The sequence below is a fragment of the Triticum aestivum genome, chromosome 5A, assembly GCF_018294505.1.
Source record: "Triticum aestivum cultivar Chinese Spring chromosome 5A, IWGSC CS RefSeq v2.1, whole genome shotgun sequence".
NCBI classification, from domain to species: Eukaryota; Viridiplantae; Streptophyta; class Magnoliopsida; order Poales; family Poaceae; genus Triticum; species Triticum aestivum.
The window spans coordinates 633,758,114-633,770,788 of record NC_057806.1 but is presented as its reverse complement, the minus strand read 5'-3'; the positions used below and the strand labels follow the sequence as shown (position 1 = coordinate 633,770,788).

The 12,675-nt window shown below is 40.4% G+C and overlaps 1 pseudogene; it reads left to right on the top strand.

Annotated features, from left to right (window-relative positions):
• Positions 1-3,801: 3,801 nt before the first annotated feature.
• On the top strand, positions 3,802-6,812 carry LOC123101674 (uncharacterized; annotated as a pseudogene).
• The last annotated feature ends 5,863 nt before the right edge of the window (positions 6,813-12,675 follow it).

Here is a 12,675-nt window from a genome sequence, read left to right as displayed (position 1 = left end):
TTGTTCACTATAGTGCCGAATTATGTAGGACTAAGAATCCGAAGAGCTCAATGGTATAATCTATGCATGTGGACATCCTATACGTACATTTGCTAATATGGCATGCATACGTCTCAGCCAACAACACACACATTTGATTTTCCTAGCTTCGCCACTGGTCACACTTTCTAGTGCCATTTGAAGAGGCAACGAGTTCCACTTGTGGACATTAGAGTCATGTGCATCTGCATTTATGAATAATTTGGGGACTTCCAGCGGTAGATCCATTTATCACAACTGTTATTTGTATCCATCCCATTTAGCATGTCTTGCAGAGATTTAAATTAGTGTGAAGTGGTTGTTTCTCAATATTAATTAGGACTTCCATTTTTTCTCTTCTAAATCTATGTTACAATGATCTATTTTTTTAAGAACACATATACAAATGTCCTTTTACATCTGCAACAAGCAACTGTTCAAAGGGGTGCATTAAGGAAAATATGTTGTCCATGTGACAATAGGAGTCACGTAGCAAGTTGGGAGCTCACCTTAATTTTGCTGGAATTTCTAGATGGGCGATGTTCTGCATCGATTTCTCGGATGATATTGATTCTATTTTTTTCTTGAAGTGCTACACCTTTTGACTGTGAAATTTTATCTTAGTAGTGTTGTTGTAACTGAAGATGAATGATTTCCTCTTATTTTCACTACAAACTATGCATCCAATGATGTCTTTGTTTCCTCTAATTTTCACTTGAAGCTCAATCACTCCAAACTAATTTTCTTATTTTTTTGAAAAACTAAATATCTTAATTTATATCGCTTTTGTTTCCACAGATTTTTACTTCAAACTCTATCGCGACATCAAACAATGTTGATAGTGGTACAAAACCAATTTGGCCTTGAGCCTTTTCCAGAGCTGGGCTTTGAGACCCTCTAGTTCAGGAATTAGAAGGCCGGGCTCCACAAAACACGAAACACAAGCAAACGATTCACCATATAGCACCCACTCACTCATCTTGCCTGCCAATCCCTATTCGATGTTGTAAGCGCTAGTTAAGGACGTTTAAGTAGCCCCCCCCCCCCCCCCACACACACACACATAGACCGGCCCACCCACATAACTTTCAGTTTTTGTGTTCAACTTTTTCATGCTGTTTTTTTCTATCGGTTTTATTTTTTGTTTTTTCCTTCTTGTTTCTTGTTTCCTTTTCTGTTTTCTTTATACTTATTTTTTTTCTCGTCTCATTTTTTGGACAGTTTTCAAACTCATCGCCTTCTCCAAATTCATCAACTTGTTTAGCTCATGAGTTTCAAAAGCACAAACTTTAGCCCCTGAACTTTTTTAAAATGGTTGAACTTTAGCTTTATGGACTTTTTTAAAATTCATGATATATTTCAATTTTTTAATTTTATCAAATCAACTTTTCCCAAATTTCATGAACTTTTTAAATTTTCGCGACCTTTTTCCAATTCATGAACTTTAACCATGTATTTTTTTTCAAATTCATGAAGTTTTTTCAATTTTTACTAACTTTTTTGCCAATGCATGAAGTTGTAGCTCATGGATTTTTTTCAAATTCATGAACTTTTTCCAAATTTCATGCACCTTTTCTATTTTTTGAACTTTTCCAATTATTTTTGAAATTTTCCAAAATCTTTAACTCTTGTCAAATTCCAGAACTTTTTCAATTTGTACGATTTTTAATTAGTGTTTTTCTTTCAGTTTTTTGTGAATTCCTTTTCAAATAATTTATACTAGTTATGTAACATATGTTAATCTTTGTACTAAAGGAAGGGTTAAATAGCATTGTTTCCTGATAGTAGACAACAAAGTGAGCTCGGCCTAATTGTTTGTTGGGCCATGGTTTTGCTAGGCCATCGAGCAATGTTGGCGTGCGGACAACGAATCGGCGGTTCCTCCGTTATAGGTCATTTTGCAAACGGGCGCCTAAAGCGGTGCGAGCTGGGCCGGCCCATTTTGCGTACTTCTTTTATCTGTTTTAAAGTGCAAAAATGGTGTGCCCGTGATAGATCGAGCTTAAGACCTGAGCATTCACAGTGCGTGCTAACCACCAGGGACATTGCACACTTGTGCATTGAAGAGTGACTAAAAAAAGAAAACTTGTGCATTGAAGGTTATTTCATTCTTTTATTCTTTCTCTAGTTCGCGTTTCTTTTTCTTTTTTTTTCTTTTCTGTTCTTGTTTTCTATTTTTTTTTCTTAAATGCAAATTTCTTAATTGATGAACTTTTTCTTCAAAATCGGAAAGCTTTTTTCAAAAATCCACGATCTTTTTATTAAATTGTTGAACTTTTCGCAAAAATTGTGATTTTAAAATTTTGAATGAATTTTTTTCAAAATTTATGGATTTCATTCAAAATCGATGAACTTCTTTCAAATTTGATGAATTTGTTTTCAAAATCAATGTAATTTTTTCAATTTTGATGATTGTTTTCAAAATTGATGAACTTTTGTTCTAATTTGTGAACCTTTTTTCAGAAAAAAAATGGAAATTTGTGAACTTTTTGAAAAAATTTCATGAACTTTTCTAATCTGTGAACTTTTTAAAAATATGTGATTTTATAACATATCTGGCGCGGCATGGAGAGCAGCAGAGGGTCCACAAAAATAGAAATCTATGAACTTTTCTAATCTCCCAAAATATCGAGCAGAAAAATGTTTCAACTTTTTCTCTTTGACTTTGCTTTTCAGCAGGTTGCTGGGCCAGCCCACTATGTGTCGCCCGGTGTTGAGAGCGCCGAGTAGGCCAGGTCTCTCCTCGGCTTTCACAAAAAAAAAACCTCCACAGCTAACAATGCATATTACTCATCCCCCCTGATTCCTCAACAAACCTCCACAGCTCCTAGTCCCTCTGGGAACTAATAGTAGTACCATTCTTTTCTCTCACCCGATACTTATTGTTACAAATATTGTTTTGTACTACTTTGTCCATCCATCAACGTATCATAATCACATTGCTGCAATGAATAATTCTGTCCCAAACATGTTGTTCTGTTATTGATGGAATGAAACGGAATGCATGCAACATTTAGATTGACAGAAAATATAGGCATTTCATTCGGCATGACAACAAGTAAACAATAAGTTGAGGATTCTTGTTCAAAAATAGAAATAAAAATGGACTGCAAGCGGTGCTTCCGCTCTCCTTCGAGGGCATTGGATTGATGCAAGTGCAAATCCAAGATCTGACGACGGTCTACTAAATATTAACGGGAAAATTACAATATCAATATATTAGTTACTTTGACCCACCCTACCATATTGTGAACATGAAAAATTTACGTCTCCTGTTACATCGCACGGGCACTTACCTAGTCCTTAACAAACATTCACAACACCCTACCCCGCAAAAATAAAAATCGCAGCACCCCCATGCCACTCCCTTACTCGCACTCGGCTCATTTACCCTACACCTGCCCCGGTCTCTCCCCCTCGGCCTATTTAAACCACATAATTAAGCTCTGCCGCACCAAGTTCCTCAACAGCAGAGCAGCGATCTCACGCAAACAACACAGTAGAGAGCGAGGCAGCGAGCGAGTGGAATCGATATCTGTAGACACTGTAGCTGGCTAGCTAGAGAGGTGTAAATGTAATGGCCAAGAAGTGCTTTGGCACTGCCGCCTCCCTCCTGCTCTGCCTTGCGCTGGCGGCGCAAGCCGTCGCGGCTGCCAGGACCGTGCCTGCTGCAGCTGGAGGCGCGGCGGTGGCCTCACTTCCGGCTGCCGCAGAGAGCGGCGCCGGTGCAGGAGGAACCGGTGGCGCGGACGAGAAGAACACATGTTTGTGAGCGTGGGAGGCATGCAGAACCTACAGGGCCTCCTGGACGTCGGCGACGACTACGGTGGGGGCTTTGGCTATAACGGCGCCAGCGTCTTCATCAGCGTCACGGGCCGGCTCGGTGGTGTCCGGCCCGGGGCGGCGTGGAGAACGGCAGAGGGTTCCCCGGCGTTGGAGGAGCCGGCGGCATCCGTTTTGGAGGATTCGTCGGCGGCCACGGCCTGTTCGGCAGGCTGGGAGGTGGGTATGGCGGTGGAGGCGCCGGCGGCGTCATGCCTTGAGTACGTCGTCGTGGCCGAGCTACCGAGGGCGCCCCCGGTAATGCATATATGTACGTCACCATGCTCTCTGGTTGATGCATGGTGGATCGCGCTAGTTTAGCGTACGTGCGTGCCTGTGCATAGGGTGTGCGCTCGTGTTCTGCCGCAAGGTTCAGGCGCAGTAGTCCCAGAAATGCTAGACTTACGTAAAACTTCTTACGGTCATTATGTATCGGCTGAACTGTCCCAATTAATCAGCTGAACTGTCCCAAATCTACTACCCCTATAAAAACACGAGAGGGCGGAGAACCAAATCATCCTATCCGTTGAAACTTGCAATCTGATGGTCTAAATGGCTCCAATCTATCAAACATGTTTTACACTTTAATTACCCACCAATGCCACTCCACGTTTCCACTAACCCACCGATCCCACGCTAATCCATCTGTACCCCTTCGTCGTCCTAGAATACATGAGCACGATGCCACGATCCACATGCCATCCCTCCCCTATTGCTGCCGCCAACCGCTTGGAGGGTCACCGATCACCGCTCCTCCACTCCGCCGCCCCGCCACTGCCCCATGCCGCCGCCACACCCCTATGAACGCTCGCATCTGCTTAAGCATGGGTCGCGGTCTCGCCGCCAGCCGATTCTCCGCTGGGCCGAGGCTTAATCTGCTTAAGAGTGGGTTGCGGGAGGTGTGTCTCCGTCCGAGTGACTGCACCGCCGAGGCAGCAGCGGTCGTCCAGGCCGCCACCCAGGAATCGCGGCCCTCCTTCGCAGACCCGCCAGCATGGGCTGCCGCCCATGCTCCACGACGACGACGTCGAAGAACAAGGTACGCCAGGGAGGCGAGGCCCTGCTGGCGCATGCACCCAGTCGCCACCATCAGGGCCGCGGGCCGCCGAGAGGCTTAGCCGAGCGGCCGCCGTCCAGGGAGCAATCCAGACGCGCGCCGCCGGCAGGCATGGCCCGCTCGCCCGACGCTCTGCGGCTGGATAAGAATTTCGACGATGAGGCAGGGTATAGGGACTATGACAACGAGGAGGCTGAGGGGGAGGGGGAGCTAGGTTCGCTGGGGGGGGGGGACATGGTCGGGCGACGCCATGCCCAAGCCACCCGCTGGCTTCGTCCTTGACGAGCATGGCCAGTGCATCGCTCCCGCCTCCAAGCGCATCGTCACCCTCATCAGGTGCTCCACATTCAGTTTTCTCCTAGCTAGCAGTTCATACTTGAAATGCATTATCCAAGTTCATCTTGCAAATTTGTGCAGATTGATGACGCGAACAATAGTCCATTGGAGTGCATAATTGGGAGGGTGTTCAGCAGTACGTAGGATCATGAGTGCTTTCTTCTCTGCCCGGTCGACTGTGATTAACCACACTCTACAAATTAGTTGCGGACTTGCAATGTTCATTAGTGATTTCCCTCTCCTATGATTACTTATTTCGTGCCTGTGCAGGTGCTCAAGAGCACACACTTCAGTGGCTGGATCGCTGTATGTCACTAACTACATACATTACTCATTTATAGTTCAAACATGGTTTCAATTGATGCTAGAAATATTTATTTCGGACAATGTAATTGATGTGTGTTTGTAGGTTGCCTCTCTTGGGTGATATGATTCTTTTGCGGTTTCTCATAAACTGCAGTGTGTTATGCAGATGGAAAAAGCATTCAGGTTCTGCATCCTGCCCAGCAGGTTATTTGTTATGACACAAGAACTTTATTGTGGTTTTTGATAAAAGAAATATGGACTTCGAAATAGCTTGAAGGTTATCGATTATATGTAGCAAGGTCATTTGATTAAGTTGGCTCTTTCTTGACACCATTTTCTATGCAAGCTATTTGAATACATATTTTCCAAAACAAAGTACATAAGTGTGTTTGGGTGAGGCCCAGATTAAACATCTCACATTTTGTTTCAGAAATCATCTCTACTTAAGTCCAAGAGGTCACCAGGTGAAGGGATGGATAAACTATTAGGTTGCATTAATTTGGAGCTATGAAACTGTTAAAAGGATTATAGTTGCTGCAACTCCTAGGGATCAAGGTTTGTTCCACATTTCTATAATTTTATTTATATTTGTACTAATTTATCACATATCATGCATCTTTTCTCCTTTAGACTAATTATTACAGTAGAATATATTGGCCAATAGATTGCCATTCTCACCTTTGGTATTGCATCTTTTTTCTTGACAGCCTGTTATATTGGAACTTGGTGAAGATGTCGTATTTGAGTATGTTGACATTGACAAAAGGTACATGCCGAATGCTGAGACATATATACGTTGTGTGAGGCAGAGGTTAAATGCTCTGTAAATAAAGAGAGACAACAAGGATTGATGAGTTTATGATCCCACTTTCGTAATGTTTTTATACAAGAACAACAATGAGCGACATATGTACTTCTCATCCAATTAGTTTTCTAGCACGTAAATGTAACTATTTCTTCATGCACGTGAGAAAGACAAATATTAGTTCCTACATGTTTGAGGATATGTATACCCATACTATGGAATGCAATTGTGCCGAGGAGGAACGAGGATGAGAGATGTGTCCTGCTAGACATATTAGCAAATTCTTAGTTCATTTGATTACATTCATGAGTATTATTCTATTCCAACATACAGGCTTTGTTCAATGCATATACATATATACTATCTTATAGAAATATGTTGTTCAGGGATGAAGAGGTGGATAAGTTTGTGGCTTTACTTACTGAATGTCCAGATCTGTCTTGCTTCTCAGCCAAGGCCTACATTTAGAGTATACATATTCATATGTAAGTGATTTAAGGTCAATTACCTCCCCCTGTTGTAATGCTCATCATCTTAATTCAGACATTGTTATATATATGCACCATGGTTCACGACTATACTTTTTTCCGTAGGGCCTATGCAAATCCATTTGGAACAGTGTTAATATTTTACATTTTGCTACAAAAAGTTGTGTGCTGCAGGTGTCTATACACGGGAACCAAAGAAGGCAACTCGGCAGTTTCTCCCTGCCCTAATCAAGATTCACAATGATAGGAGGGCACAGAGATCATGCTGCCATGGAATCCATCCATTTTCATTGCCTTGCTGCTTTCTAGCTTGTTTCTTGATATTCAATAGCCATATACCTTTAGGACTTGGCATGCGATTTCGCATGCATCCCGTAGCTGATGCTTTTGCCGGTTCATGATGAGCTATTTTTGTGTAAAGCTGCTATTGGCCGTGGAAAGACTAGCTATGCATGGCTCAGTTTTATTGAGCTTAGATGAAAATTTGAATGAACCGACTAAATTCATACAAAAAAGGGGCCAAGTACAACCCCAAATTAGAGACACGATGGGATGCCCATCCTGGTCACTATTAGATTTTGTTATTTGTCATCTAAGAGCTACTATTAGACTTGCAATCTCGAACGGCTATCTGTATTTTTTAATTTGTTTGTGGACCTGGAATGGCCATTATTTGGGCATAGGACATGCCAGTACGTTCTCTGAAAGTTGCAGGAAAGGCATGCTATTTAAAATGGATAGATTGCAAAAAAAATTATACCTCCATTGGTCAGGACCTGACCATGGAAGAATGAACACTAAATGTTGTCAAATGAATTACATTGGTCCGGATATCCACATAATAAGTGTTATTCTTGCTGCACTGGCTCGGGCATCCGCATTGTTCGTCGACGGGTATGTATGGGTCGTCGCTTGGTACAGCCGCAGGGGGAATGGCTGGCCATTGAACTACATTGGTCAGACCTGTAGGTAATGAGTAGCATGATTCATGTCTTATTTTGGTGATAAAGATATGATATCGATGCAGCCTGATGGTTTGCTGCGAGCGAAGCGATGCCGTTCTATGAGGGAGGCGAGCGGCCGACGACAACTGTTGTGAGTCGGGCGAAGCGGCTCCGTCGACGGGTATGTATGGGCCATCACTTGGTACAGTCGCAGGGGAAGGGATGGCCATTGAACTACATTGTTCAGGACCTGTAGGTAATGAGTAACATGATTCATGTCTTATTTTGGTGATAAAGATATGATATCGATGCAGCCTGATGGTTTGCTGCGAGCGAAGCGATGCCGTTCTGTGAGGGAGATGAGCGAGCCGACGACAGCTGTTGTGAGTTGGGCGAAGCGGCTCCGTCGACGGGTATGTATGGGCCATCGCTTGGTACAACCGCAGGGGAAGGGCTGGCCATTGAACTACATTGGTCAGGACCTGTAGGTAATGAGTAGCATGATTCATGTTTTATTTTGGTGATAAAGATATGATATCGATGCAACCTGATGATTTGCTGCGAGTGAAGCGATAAATCCTGTCAATTCTCACATGATATCTGGGCATTCTTACACCTAGGGCCGCTTCACTCGGATAAAAGTAAGTAAACAAGAATTAATTCTAACTCCCACATGATAAAAAATAGTAAAAGGTCTCGCAAAGAAAATAATCCTATTTGACCACTATACATAGTGAGCATCAGGAAATAGAATAATCACGAATTCCGTGTAATTGGCCAAGCTGCTAAAGTAGCTAAAGTAGTGATAAATCCTGTCAATAAAATAGATCCTATCTTTATGACTTGGGAATTAGAAATATATATTTTTGAAATGAAATTATGATAAAAAAATTATGTTTCATTGTATAACATGCTTTCAGTCCAGACGTGCATTGCACGTGCAAGCTTACTAGTTGGGAAGAAGTTAGAAGATGGATGGCGCTGCAGCACATAAGACCTAAGGTGTGCGCTCGTGTTGTGGACAAAAATGTCCCGGTGTCCACGTGTTCATCAGACACACGGGTTATCAAGCAATGCTTATACATAGTAAAAAATAATAATTTTTTTAAAATCAATTGTTAAAATACTTACTAAAGTGAAATGTTTCACATGAAGTAGTAGTTGAATTGAATATAGTAATATTGAACGGTGAACACAAAGATGATCGGCGAAATTGGAAAATCACCCGAAAATTTGGAAAATTACATTAATCCAATTCTCAAACAGAAATGAGTCAGTGATTTTTTTGGAACAACATATTAATGTTTTCTTTGCGAAAATGATCTATTGTATTATCAAAGTTCACTGGAGGTACAAAGCATATCAAATATAATAAAAATTACATCGGGATTCATCACCGCCAAAACTACAAAAACACATAAATCCAATTCTCAATTGTACTAACCTTAAAATTCAAAACCGTAGTTATATAATGAGTCAATTACATTGGTGGTGCTATAACTTGACGTAAACGATCACTTTGGTGCTAGAAGTTGTGGTGTACATCAAAGTGGTGCAAAAACTTGGCATTGACGTGCAAATACAGTGCTTATCTCGTTTGTATACGGAATGAGTGCTGGCTAGAACCATGGGGCCCGCTGTCAGCCACTCAACTAGAGAGAAGGGGAGTATAGCCTAATTTATTGAAAAACACCCTCGAGATATATATTTTCACAAAAAGGCACTGTTGACGTGGCATTTTTTCACTTGTATGACCAGTGGGTCCCGCCAGTCAGAAGAGAGTGAAATTTAAACAACACTAAAAGTGAGACTGCCCGGTAACGAACGCAAGACCAACAACTTTAAAACAATTTGGCTAACCAACAAGCCATCACATTCGTTTTCAATACAGATAAAAACATTCCACATATTAACTCTGGCCGCATGCGGAGCTTATATGGGCCGCAGATAGTGCGCCCATTCTGAATCTGTTCCTTTAATTTTTGTTTTTGTAAAACGTAACTAATAAAAATTATGTTCAAATTTTTGTGTGATACAAATATTATACATAAAAACGGTTATTAGTAAATAATAAAAGTTAAATATACATATGTGTATGATATAAAAATTATTTAGTTAATGCAGACCTTTAACAAAAATTAAAATGTTTAATGAATACATAAATATTATACAATCACGTAATAGATTTAAATTATACAAAATGAATATTCATATGAAAATTTTAAATTTTAAATTATGTATATTTTTAGTTATACAAACATGTGTATAATTATTGAAATCTTATATAACTAAAATATTTTTGAATATTAATTTAATTTTTTTATAAATTATGCAAACATTATATAATTCGTCAATATTATTTAAATATATGAGTATTTTTACTTAATATGTGAACAATGTTTTAAAATAATTTATTCTGTTTCATGTACAATATTTATAAACACAAATATTCATGCGTTTTTTTATTACTGAGATTAAAATTTATATACTTTCTACAGAATTTTTTTAAAAACTAACAGGTGCAAAACGGACCATAAGATCTGCCTCCTCCTGCGCCGAGGTCAAATACACAGAACGCCGTTGTCCATATTAGACGGCGAGATTGCAATTGGTGGAGTGGTTAGCCTGGTGCTTTGCGTTGGTGAGGTTGTGTGTTCGAGACCTGCTTGTATTTTTTTTAAAGAAAATAATATTTCAAGGGTGTTTTTATCAAAAATCAGGCCACATGTCCATTCTCTCTGGTCTTGTGGCTGACAGCCGGCCCCACACGCCTGGTCAGCACCGACCCCATATACAAACGAAGTAAGCATCATATTTGCACGTCGATGCCAAGTTTTTGCACCACTTTGATATACATCATAAGTTTTAGCACCAAAGTAACCATTTACGCTAAGTTGTAGCACTACCAGTGTAATTAATTCTTATATAGTCTGGGTGTCTCGGAGCGAAAATGCCATTTGGTGGCCGAGCTGCCTGGCGCTCGATATCCTGCGCGTTAGGCTTGCTAGCGATCAGCGGCAGACGCGTGCAGACGTGTAGTATTCGCTTGTATTTCACCCTGTAACCATTTACCACCCACCGTATTATTCTTTGATCAACAGTGTATCCCATCTCAATTGATACGTCATGTCAGCGCAGGCACAAATAGGGAGGCTAGAACATCGGCAAACTTACTAGCCATTTAACGATCGTTTGGATTTATGCCCAGAACTATTTGACTCGACCAATTAATTTATTTGTTAATTTTTTCAAGAAATTTTTAGTCTATTCATTTTCAATCATGACAGTACAAAAAACAACAGAGATAATAAAAATAAAAATCATGTCCGTGGACTATCTAGCGACAACTACAAGCACTGGAGCGAGTCAAAGGCGTGCTGCCGTCATCGCCCCTCCCTTATCGGAGCCGGGCAAACCTTGTTGTAGACTTGTAGTAGATAGTCGGGAAGTCGTTGTGCTAAGACCCCATAGAGTCAACGCACCAGAGTCGCAACCATCGTCGATGAAGAAAGTTGTAGATTAGAAGGATCAAACCTGTAAACACCTAAACAAAGACAAACAAAGACCAGATCCAAATAGATCCACAGAAGATCAGCACCGACCGAATCCTGTAAGATCCGACGGAAACAAACCTCCACACGCCCTCCGACGATGCTAGATGTACCATCGGGACGGGGATAGAGCGTGGAAGACATTATTTCTATTAAGGAACATCGCCGCCGCCACAGAACCCTAACGAAGATGTTGAATCTAACAAGAACAAGAACGGGGTCCCTCCCACTGGCGGGGGGCAGAGATCCTCCGCACCTCCATGGCCTAGAGGCCATAGGAGATGGGACGGACCGGCGGCGGCACCGACAGGAGGAGAAGAGCTATTTTGTGGAGGAGGAAATAGATCTTTGTTACTGCCGGACAAACGTTGGCATTTATGCCCATAATTACTTTTTTGGGGATATGCCCAGAATTACTTGGATATGAACCAACAATTCTCAAAGCGGTTATGCTATTTATTCAACTCTTCTTCTCGCTGTCCAAAAACAAAAGTCCATGTGTTACAAAAATAATTTGTTCATGTGCGTAATAAAATCTACTTGTACTTTTCCAAAATGTTCCTCTTCGTGAAACCAGATCATGTGTTGTAACAAAAATGTTCACTTGTATTGTACTAACAAATGTTCATGCATTACAACAAAATGTTCATTTTTTATAAACTTTTCCCATTTTGTTTCTTTTTTGTTTAATGTTCTTTTGGCTCTTTTTTGTACACATGTTAAAAATCTTCATGGTGTCTTTAAAAATGAATGGCATGCATCTTAAAAATGTTCGCCATGTAATTTTACAAAATATTCATTTATGTTGTTAAAATTGGTTTTGTTGTTAAAAATGTTCGTCTCATTTCAAAAATTGTTCAACGTGTATTCTAAAAATGGTCATTCATGTATTTTTTTATAAAAAAAATTGACACATTTTGAAAATTTAGTCATGTATTTTAATATTATACATCACATACTTTTACAAATTGTTCAGTGTGTATTTTCAAAATGTTCATTCTGTAGTTTCAAAAATGTGCATCGTATTCTTAATAATTGTTAACTGTTTATTGAGAATGATGTACAGCGTGTATCAAGAATCTATTTAGCAGTTTTTAAATACACGTTTAATGGGTGTATAAGTAACAAAGTCAACCAATTTTGCAAAATTGCAAGAAAAACTTTATGTATACTCGAACACTTTTATTCTTGAAATATGGGACCGTTTTTTCACTTCTTATATATAAAAATAATGAAATATTTTTTCTTCAAAATAGATATGTTGGAAAGAAGTTTATTCATTTTTTCCCTCTTTGACTCATGCACACATACATGTGTGGTGTGCTACCAGAAATACAAACAATGAGAA